The sequence below is a fragment of the Lissotriton vulgaris genome, chromosome 7 (genome assembly GCF_964263255.1).
Source record: "Lissotriton vulgaris chromosome 7, aLisVul1.2, whole genome shotgun sequence".
NCBI lineage: Eukaryota > Metazoa > Chordata > Amphibia > Caudata > Salamandridae > Lissotriton > Lissotriton vulgaris.
Genome location: NC_141695.1, coordinates 80,829,826 through 80,855,641, shown reverse-complemented (window position 1 = coordinate 80,855,641; position 25,816 = coordinate 80,829,826).

The following is a 25,816-nucleotide window of genomic DNA, read 5'->3' as shown; positions in this document are numbered from 1 at the left end:
GATATTCTACCTCAAGTAACAAGTACAAACAGATTATAATGAAACACTGGCGCATCCTCTCATCGGAACCGGATTTCGGTGACCTTTTCCAAGATCCCCCGATCTTTGCCTACACCAGGTCGATGAACTTTAAAGAAATGTTATCCAAGGAAACAATTGTGGGTACCCCAACCACCCACACTGGCACACGACCATGTCACCACTGCAGCAACTGCAATAATGTAATGAAGGGTAACACTGTCTGTCACCCAATGAGAGGCTTCAACATTAAACTGAATGTAGATGCCACATGCGACTCTTCCAATCTTATCTACCTTCTAAAGTGCCCATGTGGAAAAACCTACGTGGGTAAAACAAGCAGGAAGATAAAGACAAGGTTGAACGAACATAAGTCTAATATAAGGACCAGAAACATCAAATCTAATATCGCCATTCACTTCAATGAAGCCATCCACAACGTGGCTCAACTTAAATACATGGTCCTCGAAATTGTCCCCAAAACTGAAGGCAGAGACAATAACAAGGTGTTGCTGCAAAGAGAAACCGCCTGGATGTACAGGCTGCAATCTCAGAAACCTTTTGGTCTTAATGACCGGACTGAACTGAGCTGTTATTTATAATGCCGCCCTTGGGCATTTACTGATGCATTATAACACTGTTCTGCCGTTTGCATTTCATTAATTAATTTGTTTAAACCCTATCGTTTCTTGGTACCTTTGGGGCTCTATCCTCCCTTCCAATATGGCTGCTTCCCTAACCTAATACTATGATTTACCTGCACTTCCTCTTATTAGTCCCTCTTCAATCTCCCTCACCCTTCCACCTCCCAAAAACTCTGCATTCGCGACGCGGAGTTCTACCTTCCCGGAACCCACTACGCGGTACCGCTAGACAAGCAGACCCAGTAAGTGTTTCCCGCTCCTCTGCTGCCCTCACAGCTTTTAGCTGCATCTTTACTTGCTTATGTTTTTTAAAACGGTGATCCGATCTCTCTTTCAGGATCACTGAACACTCTGCAAGCTACCAAGTAAGCCCGATCTTAACGCTCTGCTGAGCCGCTACTTTCACTATTCAACCGCTTCACTTGTAATACCATTCACCTTGTTTTCATTCCGTCTCGTTTCACTTTGCCTCACGTTTAAACTTGGATGCCTTTAACCCGATTTCACCATACTTTCTCACGCGTGGCATTTACGGTTTTTAACTTTTGTTTAAACCACTCTGGCTTCCTTTTTCACCTATGCTCTCCCACACTCGGACTTTGGTGAGATAACACACCCACCCTATCGGTGAGTCTCCATCCCTTTCACATTTTTTGAGTTTTACCACTACTAGACGCATGTGGTGTACACATTGAGTCACGCATGTAAACATTGATGTAACGTATTCATCTTTTACATTATGTGTATTGATTTGATTCCATATATCCTCTTTGTTTCAGTGCTCCTTGAGAAAGGACACTTTTGTCCGAAATGCATCGGAGCCACTCACAGTTTCTGCTGGATTAAATTCATGGTCTGCTAATTCATATGAATTTAATATGAAACACATCTAATGAAAGACTTTGATTAAAACTTTTGAAACCTTCAATTAATGGAACTTTATTTGAATTAACCATTTGGAAATCACTGTGTTGTTTGGTTACACACAGTTCTATACAAGTGTGCCCATCACAGGGATGCGCCTACACCCCAGTAGCGCACTCAACCCCTCAACCATTCAGGACGTACCAGTGAACAGTTACGTCACCTGTAGGAGCACCTTAAAACCGACACCCTACTTACCTTTTTCCACCCACTGTTGATAACCTACGCTGTGCGCCACGCCCAATCATCTTAGTTTATATTTACAATCACTGAAAACTCACACTAGCACATAATTAAAATAATGTAGATGCGCAATGTAAATACAGTTGTTCATTAACTGCTCCGTATATGTGTTAACCCTGTAGGAGTGTCAGGTGCATGTTGGCAGCCTGGGGTCTGGACTTACAGGCACAAAGACTTGGCCCTTTTTGATCACCCCCGTACTCCTACGAAAACAGCAATAACCTATTGGGATTTTGCTTCACTATATGCTAAGTGCTCATGGTATCCTCTCGGTCCTTTTGATTTTCAGAACATACTCAGTCCTGTCTTGTATATCCGTGGTCAAAAAACAATTTCTGTTGACAGGCTATGGGAATATTTTAATATAAATAATCAAGGTCCGGCATTTTAAACATCACCATTAGGCGTGCTGCACCTATTATCTTATTGAAATACTCCTGTGAGCAAGTAGCAGGTATTATCCAAACCACAGAGGTATGGCTCTCCTGAGGAAGGCCACTGTGCCGAAATGTGCGTAGAGAGAATTTTACTCTCTAGCTATCGGAAATCTATCAACCCTACATGTATTCAAGTCATTGGATTTCTTGTGTAGTTCCATTTTAGGTTTTTTAATTAATTACAAAGTTACATCAATAAGTAACCACATGTCTTCATGGGTATTCTTTGTGTCTATAATGATTTCTAGATTTAGAAGACATACAATAGGACATGAATTCAAATCTAATTTGTATACAGTTTTCTGTTTGTTTGAAGAGAGTGAAGTTGTGGATGTGTATAGCTTATGAAAGGTGTGAATGATATGAGTGCATTGTTTTAGAGCCAGATTCTATTTATATTCATGTATATATTATGCTATGTTGACTTAATTATTGATAATACAATTTTTGGGATATTTTGTTACATTTATGAGGTCATGAGCTCTGTTCATTATGAATCAATGTGTTTGTTAGTAAAGATAGTATTTTTTCCTCCCTCTGTAACTCTTTTTGGTTGCAGTGGGTCTCCTTTCTATGACCCTTTATTGAAATGGCCGGAATGGAAAGACTATTTTATTAACTATATCTCAGCACTAGAAGAGGAGAATTATGAGAAATTTCCAGCATTCTAAGGTGTATAACAAGATGGAAAAGAAGAACAGACCTGTGAAGAGAAAAAACATGTTTGAGGATGCATTAGAAGACCTGGATGCACATTATCATCATACAGTGCATGTTACCATTGATACATACACCTTCTTTCAAAGGAAGCAAACAAAAACAGAATCAGTAGAGGACTATGTGACAGCAGGAAATGGCAATAACTTGTAAAATCAGAGTCTTACACAATGTTCTAATAAGGGATCAAGTAGTTATGCATTCATGTAATGAGGGTGTTCAGGTGTATGATATTCATCTTTTAAAGAGATAGTGGCTTTGGTGAAAAAAGTGGATATGTCTAAATGGTGTGCAAAAGCAGCAGCAAAACATGGTGGTGAGGACGAGTGGTGTGCAAGATTTTAAATCCTAAAATGGAAGAATTTTTTTTTTAAATGTCAGAAAAAAACCAGGACCGAAATGAACAGTAGGTATAAAACATGAGGCAGAATACAAACGTCATGTACGTTTCCGATGTGGCAATAAGGGCCACATGGCCAGAGATAGGAATTGTCCTGCAGTTAAGTCCAAATATGCATTTTGTGGGATTATGGAACATTTCGCTAAAGTGTGCAAGAGGCAAAACACAAAGAGTGAGAGAAAAATTATTAGTTGTGTGAGGAAAAGTAGGGGACAACAAGTCATCAGGTGAAAATGAAGTTTCTTAATATAGAGGATGCAGAGTTGGATGTTGGTGGAAACACTAGGAAGAAACCTATGTGTGATATGGTTATTGGTGGACTTTGTGTACAAATTGTAGCTGACTCAGTAAGGTCTTGTACACAATTGTTAAAAAATCTGTGTAGGAGGAAGGTTTTGTGAAGGTACTAGGCGATTAATTGCAATCTTCGGACAGTCATCCAGTTACCTTTACTGGTGAAAAGATTCCTATGGTAGGTTTTAGAGAGCTGAAGATTGAATCAAGGGTAGAACAAAACAGGGTAAGCTATATGTAACAGAAAAGGGCCCAGCTGTACTGGGATGGTCGGATCAGGGGAATTTGGGAATTCCCTTAGATCCTAACAGTGGTAAACACGTGTTGCTATTGAAAGAGCAAAAGGAAAAGGTTGTGGAGGCTATCAAGGAACAATTTCCTATGGTGTTTTCGGGAGAAATCGGGAAACTAAGTGGGTTTGTTCATCAAATTGTCCTGAAGGAAGGTGCAGTGCCTGTAATGCATAAGGTTCATAACATACCATTGAAGGTAAGGGAGCGTGTGATGAAGGAACTGGACATACTGGAAAACAAAAGAATAATAGAACCTGTGAAATGTGCTGAATGGTTGGTACCATTTGGTGGTGGCTCGAAAACCTGATGGCCAGTTTTGCCTCTGTATTGACCTGCGCCAGTTAAATTAAAATATAGTAATAGACAAGTTCCCTCTACCAAGAATAGATCTAATATTGACTTGACATCAGCCTATCACCAGGTCCAGTTACATTCTTTTAGCAGGAACTTAACTCCATTTATCGCTCCCTTTAGGTGTTACAGATTTATTCACATGTTGTTTGGCCTTGCATCAGTGGCTGCAGTGTTTCAACGCCTCATGAACAAACTATTTAAAGGGGTTGAGGGAGCGACATACTTCCAGGATGATATACTGAGACAAATGTGAACATGATAATAGGTTGAAAATTGTATTAGATAAATTGGCAGAGAAGGGTCTTACGGCAGAGCTAAGGACGTTCAAATTTACATTGGATCCAGTGACGTACCTGAACCATGAGTTGATCAGTAGTGGCATAGCTCCGAAGAAGGACATACTTGAAGCAGTTACAAATGCCCCTTCACCTACAACAAAAGATGATGTTACGTCATTTCTAGGGTCTGCAGAGTTCTGTGCAAAATGTGTTCAGAACTTTGACATGAAGACTCACAGATTAAGACAACTGTTGAAAGTAAGGATAGAATTTAATTAGGATGAGTAATTACAAACAGACTTTGTAAAAAGAAAATCAGATATTTGTGTTAGTGGTTCCTTTGAAAGGATTTAAAGTTGGATCATATAGTGTTGTTACCACAGATTATAGTGGTAAAGGACTATGGATTTCTGAGTTTGGTGATGAATACACAGTGGTATACGACTCTAGGTCCTTGTCTCTAACTCTTTATCAGAGGAGACATTTTCAGTTATGAAGAAGGAAATGTTGGCAGCAGTCTGGGCAATGGAGAAATTTAGGCAGCATTTGTGGGGATCCTGTTGGGATCCTGATTTGTGCTCCATAAGGATCACAACCATTGATAAAATCCTTAAGTCTAAGGGTATTCTTAAAGATGCACCTCGCATAGCTAGTATGACATTAAGCGTAGTGGAATATGTGTATGATGTAGAGTACCTGCCTGGAAAAAGGAACCAAGTTGCAGATTATCTGAGCCAGTCTCCTTACCCTATACTGGACTAGAGGCTGTGGAGTGGGATAACTACAATGTAGCTGTGGTAGAGGAAGGTAAGGTAGCTATCCTACATGAGGAATTGAAGATCAAGAACGAGCAAGATGGAAATCTACAACTAATCAAGCAATTGATCATAGAAGGTTGGAGTAACAACATTACATTGAATGAGGAATGTAAGATATTTTGCAAGGTCAGAAATGAATTATCTACCTATTTGCTAAAAGGAGACAGGTTGATAACAGTCTAAGATTCAGAATTCTAGGAACAAGCCATGAGGGACATCTAGGTATAATCAAACTTAGGAGAGTGAAATCATCCTCTTGGGGGCCGAGAGTAGATGTTGACACTTAAATTTTTGTAAGGAGCTGCCTAGTATTTGCAACTCAAATAAAAGTCAGATTTTTTTAGACTGTCCTTGTCGGGACCTGGTGGTCCACCCCCCACCCCCATGGACCAGACCTGGAACCATGGCATCCTACTCAACTCCTACCTCATCATGACCTGCCAGATCAATGCCGTTTCCTCCACCTGCTTCAACACCTTCCCCATCCTTTGCAAGACCTTCAAGTGGATCCCCCTGAAGCCAGAAAGACTGTCACCCACGCACTCATAACAAGCAGACTGGACAATGGAAACACCCTCTATGCAGGAATCAACAAATCTCTGCTATGCAAACTCCAGTCCATCCAGAACACTGTGGGCAGACTCATTCTTTGCATCCCACGACATGAGCACATCACGCAACATCTGTGAGACCTCCATTGGCTCCCCCTCTAGAAGAGAGTAACCTTCAAGCTACACACCCACGCCTACAAATCTCTCCACAACACCTGACCCAGAGCTGTAACCCCCTGCATGTTGAGACACTCGCGGATGAGTAGCGTGCTTCACAATTCCATGATAGATTGACCACAAGGAACCTGAGGGACTTTGGGAAGAAGTCAGTGTGGACATTTTGGGACCTATCTTAGATGACAGGGGGGTCTCCAAATAAGTTATGGTTGTTGTGGATAATTATTGTAAGCGGCCTGAAATCAAGTTGTCTGAGACTATTGACGATAGTGTGGTTAACTCTTTCCTACAGAAACTATTTTTAAGAGAGGGAATACTAAAAACAATATTTAGTGACAATGGTCCTCAATTCACATCTGAGAAGTCTGTGATGTTTTTAAGTAGAAATCTGATTGTTGGGAAGGAGCCTCCAGTTTAGCATCCTGCTGAAAATTGTGTGTAGAGAGCGTAGAGTGATACTGGGCAGCATACAAGCAGCAATCAGTAAAGGTTTTGATAGGAGGAAGGACTTATGTAACACGATCTGGGTATATAGAATGACTCCCATGGTAACTGGTTACAGTCCCTTTAAGATTCTCAGAGGTAGAGAACCTTTTACTAAAGATAACAAGGCTTGAAAGAAGTTAAATTGTTGTAATTAATGGTCTCCCTCAATTGTAAAAAGCACCCTTGCAAAAATGTATGATTTGTACAAGACATAAAAACATGGTGTAAGGGATGTGAAATTAACGTCAGGTGATTGGGTCAGAGTGAAGTTGGTTTAAAAGTCAAGGAAAGGGTGTTGCAAATTTTAACAACCAATGAGGGTTAAAGAAGTATATGCTAAATCTGCATTGTTGGAGGATAAATGAATTTGGGGGTAAATTAGCAAGAACCTCGTTAAAATTATCGCCGTTTTAGCTGAAGGAAACTGCTGCTAAAACGGCGATAATGGGCTTGCTAATATGCACTATAGAATTCCAATAGAAGCCCAGGTTAGATGTGCAGGACATCTAACCTGGGCCTGTCTTAGCACTAATTGACGTACCAAGACTGGCTTTGCATATGGACACATTTTGATTTATTCTTTCCTCATTCATAGGCTGTCATTTCCTACTCCCCTACAACAGTCTTGATGAAGACCCGCCTTGACTTCTTAATTAAGCATTGATTGAGTTAAAACATTGGCGATCGCTTAGGGTCCAGATCGAGCAATGCTCTGGGTGCAAATGATTGAATAATTTGTACAAGCATCAGAGTCATTGTGTTTGTCGTAATACTCTGGCCCACGCCATCCTTTTCCCTTGTATATACTGTGGTTTTAATCAGCTTGTACATAATATATGCACTATGTTCTACCACTGAGCACAAAAGTCACTTTAGTAGAAATCACTGTATACTTCACCGTGTCTTGACAGCCTTGTTTACAAACTTCCAAGTATATATAAATGCTTTCATTTATATAAAAAACAACAGAATACTCATCAATACATGTAATTGTTTTTTGCTATGTGTTTCATAACATTTCGGATATCAATAATGGAGGTTGTTTAACTTAACGCGAAAGAAATAATTTTTCTATAAAGAAATAGTGTGCATGCCCAACAAAACGACTGTTTTTTGTTTATATATCCATACCCAGGTTCTGAGGGACACAGGGTCACCCCATAGTTGTTCAAATTTTTGTGGGGTTTAATGCTAGTAGCAGGACACAAAGGTGCCTGAGTCTGGGAATGGACTTCACTGCAGCTCCTTCCATGTGTGATTTCACTGGCTACATTGTTTGTTCTTATTTCCACTTGCAGAAAATCCATAAGTAGAAACATCATGTCAGTTGTTATTGGGTGGGTGCTTCAAACCATTCACAAATGTTGAAAGTCTGGCTAATCCGTTAACATTAAACCAGGCCTGGCTGGCATTCTCTAACATACCTTATAGGTGCCACAAGAATGGTCATTTGAGTTAGAAATAGTTTTTCGGTCAACGTCTCATCTGGAAACCTTTTGAAGAAGTGACATTTTTATGAATGATTTGACATTGACAATAAATTAAATTTTTAGTTCAATAAAGATATGAATTATTTGCTTTCTTTAGATGAATACTATTTTCATACCTCTTTAATAAGTAATTTATGCACCATACTTCCATGTGTATTTAACCCTCTGTGCTTGGTTTCCCCCCACATAATGTAAGTTGGGACACAATGTTCTGCAACTCCATGTACCAAGAATTTGTGTAGACATAAACAACTGCACATTGGCTTTGTAAGTGCACAAGAGGGATTGTTTGTAGGACCTGTATGCAACTCGTATCTAAACATAAACCAGTGCCAACAACATTTGACCTGTGTCTATCCACAATGTGGAAATAACTTATTGTACTTTGCCTTTGCAGGTGCACAGCAGGAGATGCCACAATGTCTGCAGCCCCATGAGGATAAAACACATTCTTCTACTTTGATTGTGCACACAGGAGCAAGACACCTGGCCTGCACTCTTGTCAGACTTTACACCAGCCTTGCGTCTTCTTTTTGGTAACAGAGCCCAGTGCTGAGTTCCAGTGAGCCAATATCTCTGGAAGTCTCATTGCTGTGCTCAGCAACGGTAAAGCAAAAGTTCAGTTTTTTTGTTGAGACCTGTTCTCAGCCTCCATGTGGACCTACTCAACTGGTTAGAGTTTGGATTGGAGTGAGAGAAGGCCACAGTGCATGGCCTTTCATCTATGCATACTGGTGGTTGGGTATAGGGCCTGACCTTTGACAAAGCTGTTCATCTAGCCCATTGTTGGCCGTAGGTCTCAATGCACTTTAGCTGGTGCACTTTACCCCTGATAAACAGTAGTAACATGTGTGTGCCTTTCGTTTTAATCATGGAGAAATTTACCATATTTGTAAGAGAGAGTGCAATTACCTTAGTACTGGTTAGCAGGGGTAAATGTGCACACAGTCCTATGGCCAACAAACTCTGGTTCTGCAAAGAAAGGCAAAGATGTGGATATATTTATTTATGAAGTGTTTCTATGGCATAGGCCAGGCAGTTTAAAAGTAAATAACCATTTGTGATACACAAACATTTAGTTGAGAATGGATTATGTATATGTATTACAATCTAGAAAACATTTTAAACAAAAAGCTACTTTTATTTCAGATTTAGAAGTTAAAAAACAACATACATGATAATCCTTTTGGTATGTCAGTGACTTCATGAGAATGTGAAGGAGACAGCCAACTATCAAGGGATTATTTGAAAAGTCGCTGGGCATGATACTGAAGGTCCAAGTGGTACAGAGGGTGAGGGGGCTTGCAAGGATGCCAGCACTACTACAGACTATGAGGCTCCAACATTCATCAGCCTCTCATGGTGGCAGAGCAGGAAAATATTGGCCTGTTCTCACTCAGTATCTGCCATCACTACCAGTAATATCTCCAACCGCAATCCTGCAACCACAGTCTCCATGCCACACCTAGTTCACAAACAACCTTTTTTTTAAGGTAATACTTTTTTTTAAAAACCTTTATTAGGGGAAAGAATTGTGAATCACAGCGTGCTGCCTACATCTCCAGTAGGGCCGGCATTGTGATGCGTCAATTATGGTTATAATATAAGTAAGAGGCGGGGGAATATACGGCAAGCCGACTACAACCACATTGGACCGGTCATGTTAGTCGGAGCAATGAGCATTAAAGGCAGTTGAATATCTGTAATCATGTAATAACGAACATTAACTGTGAAGGAAAAATAAGATTGACATTTTCACTAATGCACTTTACTAGAAGTATGTATATGTGAGGTGATGGTGCTCCTTGTTCTCCACTAAATGGTGTGTGTGGATGCGGTTGGGGGTTCCCTTTGCGTCATGTCATATTTCTACTAGGGTGTCTTAGATTCTGTGTCGGTAGAGTGCTCCAATAGATATGTTTGTAAGGGGGCCCAAATGTCCTTTGGGCGGGATGAAGGGGGTTGGGGATCCGAGTAAGTATGTAGTTGCACTTGGCAGTAGATAAGGTCTTGGAGCCAGTCCTTAAATGGTGGCGCCCTCCATCTTCCCCACCCACAGGCGATCTATTTCTTAGCAAGAAGGAGCACAAGAGTAGTGTATATCCTCACTTTGGCAGCAATGGGTTTAGCGTATCCCAATAGTGCGGTCAGGGGTTTTTCGGGAATATGAAATCCCATCATGTGGTCTAGTGCCGTTAGTATCTCCGACCAGAAGCGTTGGATGGGCGGGCAATCCCAGGCTCTGTACCCTCTCCTCCGCAGCTGTCACATTTGTCGGTATCTCGAAGTCATAGACGGTGCAGACTCGCTGGTGTGCAGTAGAGGTGATGTACGTATTTATAGTGTATGATTCTAAATCTGTTGCTAGCGGATATATCTACAGTTTGCTTGCAGCAAAACGTCCACTGCTCCTCAGTAAGGGGGTGTCCTAATTCCTCCTCCCATCTGCACTGGGCCAAAGGGGGGTCATACTCTCTGTTACCGTGCGGTATAATAGTGAGAGCACATGTGCGGGGACAGTTTGTTGCAGGAGTGCGTGCAGTTGGGGAAAAATGGGGGGCTCTTGCTGGAAATCATATGTAGTAGCTTTCACATTCTGGCACAGTCTGATATAATAAAATCGCTCTAGGGGGTGGAATTAGTATCTCAAAATAAATTGTTGCATGTGCAGAATTTTCCTCCTGTGTAGAGTTGTCCCCATGTTTGTATGGACAGTTTACGGAGGAGCCGACGGCATCCGCCTTCCTGTGTAACCAGGATACCTTGATGCCTGTGGAGGGGCAGGAGCGGGGAGTACATCAGCCTGCATTGTGTGAACTTAGCTAGATTGTGCCAAGCGCTGGTGGTGCATTGGACAGTAGTGGGGGTGAGGCGATGTGGGACTGCAGGGGTGCTGAGGTAGGCGGTGCAGGGGGTAGGGGCCATAGAGCCATCTTCAATCGTGAGGTGGGGCATGTAAGGGGGGACTTCATCCAGTATGCGGCAAAATGGGCTTGTGCCCAGCTAAAGTATAACTCCATATCTGATATTCCAAACCCGCCTGCATAGAATGGGCGCGTGAAGGTGTCCCATCATTGCCTGGCCTGTTTCTCTCCCCAAGTGAGTTGTATGAGCTGAGTCCTAATGGACGAGAAGAAATGGGCGACTGGGGGCATAGAGAATATTGACAAACAGATATAGAAGCTTGGGCAATATCATCATCTTTATGAGGGCATCTCTGCCAGCCATAGACAGGGGCATCACAATCTATCTCGTGATTTTATCAGTTATTGACTCTAGCGTGCGGCCATAGTTAGCTCTCATCAGCTCCTTGCTGTTGCGAGAGATGATCATACCAAGATAAGTGAGCGTGTCGTCACACCATTTGAGGGGATAATCAGGTTTGAATTTTGGAGTGGAGTTGGTAAGGGGTTGTATCTGGGATTTACCCCAGTTAATGTTGAGAGAATGAATAGTCAGAGGATGGGGTTCAGGCTTACATACGGATGTTGTAATTAAAGGGTGAGGTCATCAGCATATAAAGAGATAAGTATTTGTCTGCCTGGATAAATAATGGCGTGGTCTCAATAATGTTGTCGGATCTTGGCAGCGAGGGGCTAAATAGCCAGGGCAAATAGAAGGGATGACAGAGGCACCCCTGCCTTGTGCCTCTGGCCAGTGGAAAGGTGGAGAACCTCATGCCATTAACCATTACTGTAGCACGAAGCACAGTAAATGTATCCAAGCTAAGAATGGGAGAGGGAAGACCATGCGCGTTAGTATGAAGGATAAGTAGTCCCTCTCCAGGGAGCCAAATGCCTTAGTGGCATCAAGGAAGATAGCGGCAGCATCTTCGTCAGGGTCAATATCGTGGAGTAGTGCGAAACGAGTGCGTAGGTTACGGGATGTACTTCTAGTTGGGACAAAACCTGTTTGGTTAGGGAGGATCAATACTGGCATAATAGGGCTAATACGGTTTTCAATTAATTTAGCTAGGATCTTGGTGTCTACAATTATGAGGGACAGGGGCCTGTATGAATCAACTTGCGTGGACGATTTACCTGGTTTGGGTAGGGGGATAATGAGCACTTCACGCATTATTTGGGGCAAAATGCCTGATTCTCAAGCTTCCACAAAGACGTGTCACAATATCGGGATGAGTAGATGGCGAAATATTTTAGCCGGATTGCCATCTGGCCCGGGGCCTTGCCAGATTGTAGCTGCATAATAGCGGAGATAATCTCCTCATCCTCGTGATGATCAAGAAGGAATTCTCTTTGGCCATTTTCCAACCAAGCGATAGCAGTGTCTTCAAAGAATGAAGTGAAATCTACTGGAGTTTGTTGGTTGGTTGCATACAGTTTTTTTAGAACCTTTTAAAAGCAGCAAGTATATCCAAGGTGGTTCTGTGCGTTCGGACGTCCTCATCCTCGATCTCGAGGACAGTGTTTTGGTAAAGCGAGGGGGTCAGACAGAGGAGGCCAACGCTTTTCCCGGTGGCTCCACCTCTCCGTAGCGGAGGGCCTGGAGGTATTCCCCCCTAAATTTACATTCCCGTTCTGTCGTGTTCCTGGTACTCTGTAAGCAGGGTGCGTAGGTGCATTTGCAATGTAGGGGAGGGTGTGGGCTGTACGGACAACTCAGTTTGTTTAATGTCTAGTTCTAGCATCCGGAGTGTATTGCGGATATCTTTTAATATTCCACCACTTTTGGCTATGCAGACGCCCCGTATGGTGACCTTGAAGGCCTCCCATATCGTGGAGTATTGCGATACTGCACCATTATTGCGGAGAAATAAATCTGATATTTCCTGGTCAAGTTCGTCTTTGATAACCGGGTCTAGAAGTGTCTCTGGGTTAAGGCGTTAGGAGAAGAAGGGGGGATCTTCATGTGGTGGTGTGAGAGTGAGGAGCACAGGAGAATGGTCTGAATATGTACGAGGGAGGTGAGATGCATGTGACATCCAGGTTGCTAATCCTTTGTCGACCAGCCAATTGTCTAGACGCGGCCAGGAAGAGTGAACAGAGGAGTAGCAAGAACCCTCTCAAGTCAGCGGGTGGGGAGTTCTCCAAGGGTCTATAAGATCATGATCCTCTACAATGTTTTTGAGGGTGAGTTGTGCATTAGTGTAGTGGTGAGGCTGCGGGTGCGACCTGTCCTGACTCGGATTGATAGTAACATTAAAGTCTCCTCCCCACATTAGGTGCATAGACCCTATGTCCTGTATTTTTCCCCATAATACCCGGAGAAATTCCGGGTCATCAGTGTTTGGCCCATAGCAAGGCACTAGTGTTGTGGATTGTGTGGATAGCCGTCCCCACAGGATACTGTAGCAGCCATGTGGGTCTCCGTAAGAACCGATGGGGGTGTAAGGGAGCGTGTGTTTCACCAGGATGAGAGTACCTCAGGCATAGGAGGAATAGGTTGAAAAACATCTGTTGCTTGCCCATTGGGTTGCAAAAGTGGGAGCAAGGTGTGTTTCCTGGAGCATGGCACAGTGGATGTTGTGACGATCTAGGTAGGCTAGTATATGGCGACGCTTGTGGGGGTTCCCCAGGCTTCGTCCTTCCAAGTCAAAAATGTATTCTGGAGGGTTCTGGGTCAGGACTCCAAGGTGCATATGGAGAATTGTATTGGTGTAGAGTGCGATTCGTATGATTATAGAGGACGGCATCAACATATGTGGGCAAATTGGTACAGTGCAAAATGGTGTGTAAAAACATTCCTCGATCCTCCCTCCTTTCACAACAGCATCCCCAACTCGTCGTGGCTTGTACCTCCTTGATTTGTGACATAAAGACTTTCCCCAGTCCTTCCCTGCCACAAGAGTGACCCAAACTCACTGTGTCCCGCCCCTCCCCCTGCCCCTCCCTATAAGTCTCCAGTTCCACCACCCCAACAGGGGGCAATGGACTCAACAAATTACCCATTTACGATGGGAAGTTCTTAGGGTTTACCTATTGGGTAGCTTCTAGAAGGCGGCCAGTCTCTCGTCGCTTAGGAGAGGGTGCTCGGGTGGTATCAGGTATGTTCATATCGTAATTGTGTGAAGAATTCCTCTTAAGTTAGCGATTTCACCTGGGTGCCGTTCCCCCCCACACAATATCTTGTTAAATTACATTAACTGTGGGGTGGTTGATCGGAAGGCGACTGGAGAGTTCTAGCAGTGGACTCAATCCCGCAACAAGCAGAACTGAGAAGCATCAATAGTGTCTTGTACACTGGTGTTATCAACATCAGTCTAGGGGTTGTCCGTTTCCTGACTTTAAGTACCTCTCCCACCATGGCCTCTCAGACTTGTCTGCGGAGCATCTGTGTAGGATTCCGCATGTCTCCTATTCCGTGGGATAAAGGCGGGAAGGTGTGAGACAGTTCTACATCCGCCTTATATCTGATGGAGTGTAGGTGAATGCTTTGGGGTTTGATGTAGCATGTGATAGAGTTGAGTGTCATCCTCTCTGGTTTTATGCAACGTCAGTCTTGATTACTCCACATTCGGGATGGTGTGCATGGGACAACGTGCCTGTAGATACTATGGGCAGAGATTTGAGGAAGTCCTGAGCATGTTGCGAGTTCGTGAAGAAATTGTGTTTTTCCAAATATGTTACCTTGAGGTGGGCCGGGAATTGCATTGCATAGGGGATGTTTAGTTGTTGCAGTTTTTCTTCACCTGTAGGAATTTGCGATGCTTGTTCTGAACAGCCATGGTGAAGTCAGGGTATATTGATATCTCCATTCTCTCATGTTTCAGTTGACCTTTTTCCCTGGAGAGGTGGAGGGCAGTGTCTAAGTCCCGATAATTAAGTAACTTGGCTATTATGGCCCGGTGGGGGGGCTGGTCAGTTCGCACATGAGCGTTGCGCCCTCTCAACGATAAGGACCTGCGAAAAAGCCTCTCTCCCGAAAAGCACAATAAGGAGTCGCTCTCCATATTCCTCCATCTTCCCGGTCAATGTTGATTCCGATAATCAGAGATTTCTAAGGTTGTTCCTCCTTGAGCCTGATTCCAAATCTTCGTTTTTGGTGGCTATCAACTTTAAGACCTTCTCCATGTCGAGAGTGCGATTTGTAGTGGTTTTAGTTGTGTCCTCCAGATCAGAAATTCGAAGTTCTGCTTCCACTATGCGATCGTCGTGCTTCACCACCCTGTGCGTGAGGCCATCCAATCTGGCATTCATGGAATCTATTTTAGATTCGATGGAGGTTAAGTTCGACTGCATCACCAAGAGTATTTCCTTGAGATCAGCAGTGGAGGTGGATGGAGCATCTTGTTGATCTTCTTCAGGTTCCGCCTGGGATCGGGTTGACTTGGGAGCATCAAAGGTGAGTTTTGGCTGCCACTGGTCCAGCTACCCCATGTCTGCCGAGTGGGGGGGGGTCGGCGGAGTAGTCGTCCGATGGAGGAGTACTCAATTTGATTGTGTTGGTTGCATCTCATGCCCCACCCAGCTGGACGTCGTCTCAGTGTGCGAGGGATTGGTGGTGATAGGGGACTGGCAAAACTGGAATAATAGTTCCCTTGTGTTATGCACAGAGGTCCTAAGCGTGTAGATCCAGTGTTAGGGAGTTGCAGCCACCCCTGTAGGCCCCACCACCAGTTTAAGCCTTCTTCTGTCTGGGCGCTGTCAGTGGGGAGTACTGAGTGTGCAAAGGAGTAGAGTTGAATAGGGCTGCTCAGATGTATCTCTGCACCAGCAGTGTGGGTTCCCCCACAGGTGCTGGTCCCTGAAGGGTTTGCATGGCTTCAGCCTCGTTTTCCGTGCCACCGGGCTCTAGAGTCATGGGGGGGGTCCCGGCGTGGCAGACGTTAAATGCCAAGTCGTCCTGATCAACGGCGCAATGGGTGCATGTGTGCCACTGTGCGGGCCGCCAGTCCCACTGGGTTAGGGTGAAACGCCTTTGTATAAAATCCCCCCCAGTGTTTTAAAGAGAGGAACAGGGCTCAGTCCAGTGCCTGCTGGGTGTGCGTCAGGTGGTGGGGGTGAAGTGAGTTCTGGGGGCAGGTCGCAGCCACGGGGTGCAATTGTTAATGGCCTTGTGCTTTTATGGTCAGTCTTATCCCCCGCTGCCAAAGACGAGGGAGGTTGGGAGGTCCGCACGCAGCCCAGATGCGGTACGCTGGGCCACCGGAGCACCAGTATAGTCATCCCCTACCTTGTTAGTGTCCGTAGCAATGTTGTGAGTGCAATCCACACCCGCGCGGGACCCTCAGCAGCATCTCCAGCTCTCAGGAGCTCACATCCGGGACCAGCCGCTCCCCGCGGCCCCCGTGAGTCAGAGAGTGCGCCACGGGCAGCGGGACAGCATAAGCCTCCAGGCAGTCCTGCAGATGGCGGCAGGGAAGGGCGGCCTCGGCACGGTCCGCTTCCGCCTCGAGGTCTCCAGTTGAAGATACATGCCCTCCGTCGTCTGCACTCCGCGGTCCGCTCTGATCAGGGCAGGCCAAGTCAGCGGTCGTTGGGCCCACCCTCCCACAGGCGACGATGGTGGTCTCAGCAACTCACCGCAGAGCAGGCGGGAAGCCGGCAGTGGTAAACTCTGTACTGCGAGGGGGTCGGAGGTAAACTATGCCACAAGAGCGACGAGTCCCCGCCCTGGGCTCAGCTGCAATTAAGCACGGCTGCAGGGGAGTTAAGCCGCCATCTTGCCTGCTCCACAGGGTAATCAGCAAGTCTGATTATCTCCGGCTACAAGTAGGAGCGATCACAGCAAGGCAGTGAAGCCAATGCACCAGAGTGTCAGCAATAAAATGCAGTCTTTGTTATATGGATTCCTCAGGAGTTGAAGAGGTTTTTGTGCGGATGGAAGCCTGAGCCGCAAGAACCTCACAGAGGTGCGGCCATCTTGCTTGGTGCCCTCTAGCGCCCCCAGTTCAGAAACAACCTTGGCTCTCTTTGGCAGCAGGCAGCTCCCCTCCTGCACAAATGGCATGGCTACTGATGTGAGAAGAGGTACTAGCAATTTTACAACACATCCCTGCTGGAAGACTGCAGTATTGAATGTCATCTAGGGTGTTGATGAACAACTTACTCTAGCAATCACCATCCTGGATGGCCTTTTGTTAAAAATTGGGTTCCATTTAGATAGAATATGGAGCCTGTCCAAGCAGGATAAGTGACAACACCACAAAAAGGCTCCACAACAGTTTAAATAAAATAAAGTATGATTTTATAAAAAAAATCCAAAGTGAAGTCAAGATATGAATTTTTTAATAATAAATGCAGAAATAGCACTCTGAAGGAAATAGTGCCTAAAGATGTAATTGGTTGCGCTGGACCAGGTCAAAGTCAAAGGTTCAGCCTGACAGCAATGGAGGGACCCACTTAGACCCACTGAACAAAAGTACCTTGATCCTAGATTTGGGTGTACAGATGAGGGGTGCAGCTGCGCAATGCGTTAGTGATCCCACACAACATCAGTAATGACATGGGTCCATAAGCTAAGCTTGGTTCTGGAGTGCTATGCTTCCATAGATGAGGCACCGGGTTTTTCCATGATGTAGAGTCGATGTGTGAATCGTCTCCACATGGTGACATTGATGCATTGGTTCTGATGCGGCAGTTCTGAGTGTTATGCAACAGGTCTGAATGTGTTGCCCTGATTCAATGCCTACAACAGTGGCGATGTGGCAATTCTACTGTCACAGCAGAGGTTGTGTTGATTTAAACCCTAGGTCCACTCCCAAGGGACCCAGGACTGGGTTCTTGGCAGGACAGACTCCTAAGCTGATAAGTTAAAGGGTTGGGAAAGGGGTAATCCAAATCTTTTGTGTCCCTGAGACTTAGGCAACAAAAGGCACGCCAGCAAACCCTTTAATCCACTCTGGGGTCAACTGAAGCAGGTTCAGCCCTTCTCACCCACACATAGAGAGGATCAGCAGCATGGCATTCCTTTAGCAGCACAGCAGTTCCCCTTCTTTCTGTCAGAGTGGTCACAGGTCCGGAGGTGTACTAAGAGTGTGTTGTCCGGTGTCCAGTAATTATACCCAGTTATGACTTTGACGTTTTAGAGACTTTAAAGAAAGCTTTGAAGTACCCAGAGGTCCAACCTACCTGTCCTATCTCCAGACTCACTACAGGGGGTATGCAACCCTGTATGTGGGGAAAGTACATGGCCCTTTCAGGTGTGTCAGTCCATCCCTCCGACCCAGCTCAGGATGAGCCATCAACTTGCTGAATTACCACTCAGTCACACCTACAAAGCCTTTGTGTGTGGCTATCTTGAGGGAATGCAGGAAGCCAACTATCACCCACCCCAGACCTATATTACAGAGACAGACAGAAAGCGCTAAGGGCCATATGTAGGTAATCACTATTTACCGATTCTTATATATCAAATTTTACCAATTCAGTATTTAAGAATTGGTAAATATATTCTGTAGGTAATAATTCGGTAAATTTTACCGAATCGGTAACATTCGGTATTTAAGAATCGGTATTTACTATGTGTTTGTGTGTGTGAAAGGGAGTGTGAGTGGTGAGGTGAAAAAAGTGAAGGTTAAAAAATACCTGGCTCGTAGGAGAAAATATTTATTATGTCCTCGGCTGGTATTGTTACCATCGTCGGAGCCACGTTGAGGGGATGGCAGTCTACTAGGTCGTGCAGTAATCGTTGCTACATTGAGCAGTGAGGAAGTAACCCCCAATACCACGCTTAGGCTCATGAGGTCAGACAATCTTGATCCATAAGTTCTTCAAACGCCAATTGGGCTCAACAGAGCTTATCCATACTACAACACCTATAGGTACATTTTCACCTAGTGTTTTTTGTAAAATACACTTTTACATTCCACATCCATGTGAGTAAGGTGAGGATAATCGTGCATATCCTCGTCCTGAAGAAGGCGTCGCTGTACTCCGAAACATGTCGACGCACATTTTAGAGGTTGATATACCCTAATACGTATAACTGACAACCTCATATTGCACCCCTTTTAACAATACCAGCCGGGGACATAATAAATATTTTCTCCTACAAGCCAGGTATTTTTTAACCTTCACTTTTTTCACCTCACCACTCACACTCCTTTCACACACACAAACACATAGTTCACTATCAGTGCTCCTACGTATCCGTGAGTCGCAGCACGCCGCATCCCGTATAGGGATGCGAAGGCCCCGATGATGAAGCATGACACCAAGGGGCCTGTTGGTGTGTGAGGGGTATTTAAACAACACTGTGTGCTCCCCATCACTTTTGGGATCACTACCACCTTCTGAGTGGATTCCATTTTGTTTAAACAAATTGCCAGGGGAGACTGAATCCTCTTTTCCTCTCCCTCCCTCCTTTTGTTATATTCATGTGTGCACATGTGGCCACATACATGCCCTAAGGGCATGTTTGTCTGCCACATGGCACTTCAAAAAAATTAAAAAGTGAATTTTTGAAAGAATTCAGTAATTACCACCAACTTGAAGTTGGTGGTAATTAACAAATGCTTACAGCACATAAGCACTCATTAATGTGCTTTCTACATAGCATTTACCGATTCGGTAAATACCGAATCAGTAAATACAGATTCGGTAAATACCGATTCGGCATTTACCGAATCATCACCTACATTTGAAAGGGCCAAATACTGGTCGGTAACGGCCCGAAATTCGGTAAATTACCGAATTTTGACCGTTACCGACCGGTATTTGGCTACCTACATATGGCCCTAAATGGCTAAAGTAAGTAACTTCCAATTTTTTAAAAGAGCCATTTGCTAAACTGTAATGTAAAATCCAACTTCACCATAAGTGGTATGAGTCCAGTGACACCAAACTTGAAAATCTATCTCGTCAGAATTGGGAATTACACTTAAAATGTATAATAAAGTCATCCCAATGTTACCCTATGGGAGAGATGGGTCTTGCAATTGTGAAAACAAATGTGGGTCATTTTCACTACCAGGACAAGGAAAACGTAAACGTGTAAAACTGCACACACAGGCTCTGCAGTATCACCTGAGCCAAGGTTAAGGGTGTGTGAGAAACCAGGGCATTCTGCATTGTCTACCCACTTTTTGCCCCCATTTTTGACTTGATGCTGGTGCTTACTTACTCTGATTGTGCCCTGGGCCCTTCTAACTAGCCCCAGGGCAGTGCTCTGTTAAAAGGTGTATGGTAATTAGGCATTATTACTATTGTTATGACAGCCTACCTGTAAGCCCCTCGTGCATAGTAGAACATAGAGGTTTAGAGGCCCAACAGATTTAATGTACTTGAATGAGCATACTGTGTTGCATGCTGTCAGTTTAAAAAGCAGCCCTGCCTTGCAGGCTCTTTTTTAAATTAATCTATGTCCAAATACGACCTTGGGAATAAAGATACTATAAGTATTAAACTACTGTATATTTACATGTAAGTCACCCCTAAGGTCTACCCTAGGTGTCATGCTAAAATAGGCAGGGACATTATAAAATGTGTTTTACAAGCCCTGGTGAGGAAATAGCAGTCAATTTTGTTTTTCCCCATTGAAGTACATTAGCCCTATAGGCTAAAATGGGAAGGCTTTATTTAACATTAAAAAAGAATAATTATTGAGAGGAATGAGAGAAAATAATACTTCAAAGTGTTAAAATATTAGTTAGAATAAATCCAACAACTTCCTGGCCCAGGATTCCTTGCTGTTCTTTTTAGATGTTTGGCTGCCTGGGGCCACGTAGCAGAACCCAGGCTGCAGCAAAGATCTCAATGATGCCGGAACATGAGAGAGAGACCACTTCTGCTGCTATAGGACCTACACATGCTGCATGACAACAAGGGGTGCTTTTTTCTCACTTCTGGGAAGGGTGAGCCTCCAGAGTCTCTCCACTAAGATGGTAAGGTTGACTGTGTCGAAGGCTGAACTTAGATCAAGAAGAATGATGGCCACTGCTCCTCCTCATTCTAGAATTTGTTTAGAGTCCTTGACCACAGAAAGAAGAGCAGTCTCAGTTCTGTCCTAAGGACTGAACCCAGTCTGGGTGATATGCAGGAGGTAATGGGTTTCCAGGAAGTTGGAGAGGAGAGAGTTCACATATCTTTCTAATATTTTTATAATGACCGGTAGCATCGAACTAGGGTGATAGTTGCCCAGGGCCTCTGGATTTAGGCTAGGTTTTTTTCAGTAATGCCTTTACCATGGCATGTTTCCATGGACCAGGGACTGATCCCGTGGAAATGGAAAGATTTACAATTTTTCAAAATGGAAGGATCACGTCTCCTGCATTATGAAGGATATATAGGGGGGCTGGCCTAATTTTTTTTGTGAGAACATTTCTGTCAGCTTGACCAACTTAATAGAGATGAATTCCTTAAGCATGTGTTCTGGATGGTATCGGAGCACGTCCGTAGACAGGAGATAACTGGGGCAGGGGGAGCTAGGGAATGTGGAATAAAACTTTTTTTATTTTATCCTGAATCAATTTCGCCAGTGCATTACACCTTTCAGGGGGTGCCTCAAGAGCTCATTCATTTTCTGGGAGCTCTAGGAGATCCTTCATTACATGAAAGATTTCCCCGGGAGTGTTGGTGGCAGAAGTAATGATGCCTTTATAATAACTGGCCTGTGCTATATTTATTTTATTTTGATTGACTTTTATAGATTTTCCATATTTTATTTTGTTCAGGTCCTTATAATCTCTCCTCCATTAACTCTCCAATCTTTTGCATGTCTGTTTGATTATTTGCAATTTGGGGGAGTTCCATGGAGTCTTTTTCTCTTTGCTTTTGTGGCTGAGTTTAGCTGGGGCGACCATGTCAAGGGAGGACACAATCTAATGGGTAACATTTTCTGAGGCTATGGTGAGTTTTAAGTTGGCTTTCAGTTTAAGACTCCCAAGAGCTGTAATCCAGGAGTCTACAGGAAGTTTTGCCAAGGGAGTATTTTCCTCTTGATGACTTTGATGGATCAAGAAATGGTTCAATAGGGAAATGCAAATAGGATTACTCACCAACATTCCACTGTGGTTGCTAAAAATGGGGTCTAGCGTATGGCCTTTCTTGTGTGTAGGGCCTATAACTTTTTGGGCAAGTTGGATAGCTAAAAGGTCATGGGTGAGCTCCAATGTATCCACCATATTGGGGTCATCAAAATGTGGATTGAAGTCCTCTATGAGGGTGGTATTGGCAGATATGCCCACCAATGCTGCAGTAGATGAGGACTCCAGCAAAGGAATGGGTGAAAGATTTTGCCATATTAAAAGAAAGACTTTCACAGTCTGTATAATATTAGGTTCAACCCTGCATTTAAGAGTATTTTTTTATGGATTATTGCAATACCTCCGCCTTTCTTTTTATTGCTGTCATTCAGCTTGATATTATAACCCACGGGCAGAGTTTGTACCAGATCAGGTTCTGATGCACTATGTAGCCATGTTTCTGTCAGGAATAGTGCATCTGGACCCTCATCTTCCAGGAGCATCTTAATCTCCAGGGAATGTTTTGGTAGGGATCTGCAGTTAAGGAGAAGCATTCTAAATGTGTAATGATGCTGGACCTCAGGGAGTGATTTGGGATGTGGGCAGAAGCTAAACATTAAATGAGAGCACCCGGGCTTATTTCCGAATGGTAACATTGAATGCTGACAGTATTTTTTATAACTAGGTCTCCTAAACTTTAACAGCTCGTAGCGTGAGTAGACCGTTCTAATTGAGAACGGAGGGGCAGGGGTTCTGGCCCCTGGTTCCGGTCGGGCGCGGACGGGACGGGCTAGCCTTAGGTGTGCCTTTGGCAGGTCCACCGCAAGACCACGCTGCCACCTGGCTTAAGTGGTGGGAGACCCGGAAGCTCGTTCTCAGTTCCGCCTCCGACCCACCTCTACTCCCTCTACTTCAAATGGTAAAACTGCGGTGGATCGGGGAGCGAGCGGGGATCAGCGTGATCAGACTCAGGCAAGTGGAGATGTACATTCATGCAGCCATAGTAGTTATTTTCTACAATTTTCTGCATAACTGTGTGAATCCTCGTGGTGGTCGGCAGACCTAGGATCCATATCCACCCCCATGACCCAGGGCAAGAACCTTAGGATCATTATCAACAGCAAACTCAACATGACCATCTCAATGCCATCAATGCCTCATGCTTCTACAACCTGAAGATGCTGAGGAAGGTTTTCAAGTGCCTCCAAAACAACAGCTTGAAAACCATCAACCATTCACTTGTTACAAGCAGGTTCGACTATGGGGAACACCATCTAAACCAGAATAAACAAACAACTCAACAGGAGAATGAAAACGATCCAAAACTCAGCAACTGTACTCTTTCTTAACCTCCCACATTGCACACATCACACCCTACCTCAAGAAGTTCTACTGACTCCTAATACTCAAACAAGCACAATTGAAACTCCTCACCCATACATCAAAGCACTACATGATTCAGATCCAGATTCTGCATCTGCTTTCACAAACCCGTCATACACCTCCTTTGGGCTAGATTACTGCTCACACACATAAGGAAAGTGAGATCCAGTGGTGAATCCTTCACTTGCATAGCTCTTAACATGTAGAATGATCTGGTGTTACACATTTGAGCATCCTTTTTATTTCTTGGGGTGATACGCTCTACAAATTTACATAACACGGCATGCTATGACATGATCTAACATAACCCAACAGAACTACCTATATCTCTATTTTCCTGTGGAAGTAAATTACATATGCAATGCAGTCCATTGAATCTTTAGTACCAGCTAATCACGGGAATGATAGCTTAGCTATAGGAGGCAGGTATCTTGCTTTCTCAGGACAAGGAGGTGTCCATTGCTGACTAAGATATCATTGCTCATTAAAGAGTCTGTGGTTGCCCCTACGTTTGAATGAGTGTTCTTTCTTTGGCACCACTAACGACTCTGGACCACATTTAGCAAATTTTTGCACAGAGCAGCTCAGCAAGCCCCGTTGTTGCACTGTGTGTAAGGGAAAGGGCTGCCTAGCGCCAATGCAGGTCCCTATGCCATGGTGAAAATGTGCCTATGTGAGGCAGGATTGTTTGTGTGTAGAATAGGGCACTTTCCTGCACAAAAACAATTCTTAGAGCCTGAGCCTGATCAGCGTGATCAGGCTCAGGCAAGTGGAGATGAACACAGGTGCAGACAAAGTAGTTATTTTCTAAAAAAGTGCAATACTGTGTGAATCCTCTTGGTGGTCGGCAGACCTAGGATCCACTTCCATCCCCATGACCCAGTCCAAAAATCTTGGGATAATTATCAACAGCAAACTTGACATGACCATTTCAATGCCATCAATACCTCATGCCTCTACAACCTGAAGATGCTGAGGAAGGTTTTCAAGTGCCTCCAAACCAACAGCTTGAAAACCATCAACCATTCACTTGTCACAAGCAAGCTGGACTATGGGGAACACCATCTAAACCAGAATAAACAAACAACTCAACAGGAGAATAAAAACTATCCAAATCCCAGCGACGATACTCTCTCTTAACCTCCCACATTGCACACATCACACCATACCTCAAGGAGCTCCACTGACTCCCAATACACAAACAAGCACAATTGAAACTCCTCACCCATACTTCAAATCACTACATGATTCAGATCCAGAATCTGCTTCTGCTTTCACAAACCCTTCATACACCTCCACTGGGCCAGATTACTGCTCACACACATAAGGAAAGTGAGATCCAGTGGCAAAGCCTTCACTTGCACAGCTCTTAACATGTAGAATGATCTGGTGTTACACATGTGAGCCTCCTCTTGATTTCTTGAATCCCACAAGAAATTGAATACCATCTGGGGTGATGCGCTCTACAAATTTACATAACACGGAATGCTATGACATGAAATGACATGATCTAACATAACCCAACATAACTAACTATATCTCTATTTTCCTGTGGAAGTGAATTACTTATGCAATGCAGTCCCTTTGAATCTTTATTGCCAGCTAATCACAGGAATGATAGGTTAGGTATAGGAGGCAGGTATCTTGCTTTCTTAGGAAATAGAGGTTTCCATTGCTGACTGAGATATCATTGCTCATTACAGAGTCGTTGGTTGGCCCTACGTTTGAATTAGTGTTCTTTCTTTGGCACCACTAAAGACTCTGGGCCACATTTAGCAAACGTTTGCACAGAGCAGCTCAGCAAGCCACGTTGTTGCACCGTGTGAAAGGGAAAGGGCTGCCTAGCGCCAATGCAGGTACCCGTATGCCATGGTGAAAATGTGCCTATGTTAGGCAGGATTGTTTGTGTGTAGAATTGGACACTTTCCTGCACAAAAACAATCCTCAGAGTGATTTTCCACTTTATAAGTGTGCTGTAGAATGCAGCACGCTTAGAAAGAGGAAGCAATGCTGAGAAATAAAGATATTTCTCCTCGTTTCACCTCCACTGGGAAGGCGTAAGGTTTTGATGCATTTCCACATTTACAGTGTTAATACATTTGGAAATGCACCAAAATCCATTGATGGATGCATGGAAACACCCTCTTACCATCCATGGAATGCCTTCCTTAGGCATGAAAAAACGCAAGGCACCAATTTGCAGTGCCTTGTGTTTTCCAAATTTATAAAGCCACTCATGTCCAGGCAAGGTGGCCTTGCATGGCTTGATAAATCTCACTTAGGTTTTATGTCCCCGCTGTGTCCCCTTGCATGAAACAGGGGTGATACAAATCCATTGATAAATATACCCCCCCAGTCACCAGGCCCAACAATTTGTGTCCTGACTGGTTAATTTAAATGTATTAGTTTATTTACATTAGCTGCACACCAAATATAGAAATAAAA